The sequence below is a fragment of the Cebus imitator genome, unplaced genomic scaffold, assembly GCF_001604975.1.
Source record: "Cebus imitator isolate Cc_AM_T3 unplaced genomic scaffold, Cebus_imitator-1.0 Scaffold83, whole genome shotgun sequence".
NCBI classification, from domain to species: domain Eukaryota; kingdom Metazoa; phylum Chordata; class Mammalia; order Primates; family Cebidae; genus Cebus; species Cebus imitator.
This window is the reverse complement of record NW_016107398.1, coordinates 2,322,402-2,323,272: the sequence shown is the minus strand read 5'-3', so window position 1 is coordinate 2,323,272 and position 871 is coordinate 2,322,402. Positions and strand designations below refer to the sequence as shown.

Sequence of the window (871 nt, the reverse complement as noted above, 5' to 3'; positions counted from 1 at the left end):
TACAGAGAAATTCTAATTCTAACACATGCTGAAAAGAAAAACCGGTTAAAATTAATTCAGTTTGAGTCCCTCTGTTTCTAGCATCTATTTTCTCTCTGTATATACTGTACTGGCAGTGTCAGCACTACAGCCAGCCAGAGCGGAAATACTCTCCACACCCAGCTACCCACAGATTATCCAGTAACCTGAGCCTGCAAACATGCAGGACAGAGAAGGGAGAAGAGAAAAATCTGTTTACCTTAAAGAGAGATCTTCCAAACTCATTAACATCTTATACAGTATTTGCTATTTCATTTGTGTTAAGATAACTTTATTCCCAGGCCCTAAAATGAATCCTTTCAGGGTCAAATGGCTATAGCATTTCTACCAATGGGTGGAATACACATTTCAAACACAATTTAGTACTAGTATAAAGGACACATTGAGAAAGAAATGCCTTTTTCAACTGATCTCTGCTTACTTCACTACCCCAGGGATATGAGAAAAAAAAATTGTAAAGTTCTTCAAGGTAGATGCTTTATATGTAGGCAAATATAAAACAGGAGATTTTGCAAAGATGAACATATTTTAAACTAATAAGAACAGATACTACACTTGATCTTAGCCAAAAGGCCGAGAAGCGATAAAGATGAACATATTTTAAAAAGGAGCACATGAAGACCAATGATTAGCTCATAGCCCATTCAAAGGCATATATAAAGTTCACCAGAAAATGGATGATTCATTTCTGCTTTTCCACTGATGGATTTACCAGCATACTAAGCTGAAGTTTCAAAAATGCTGTGGTAGGAAAAAACACTATAGTATAGAAGCAAACAAAGCCCGAGAGGTTGGGTTGATCTAGTAACATGCCACCAGTCAAATGCCGGAT

At 36.9% G+C, this 871-nt stretch overlaps 1 pseudogene; it reads right to left on the bottom strand.

Annotated features, from left to right (window-relative positions):
• Nucleotides 1–494: 494 nt before the first annotated feature.
• LOC119472068 lies at nucleotides 495–624 on the bottom strand (annotated as a pseudogene).
• Between the last annotated feature and the right edge of the window lie 247 nt (nucleotides 625–871).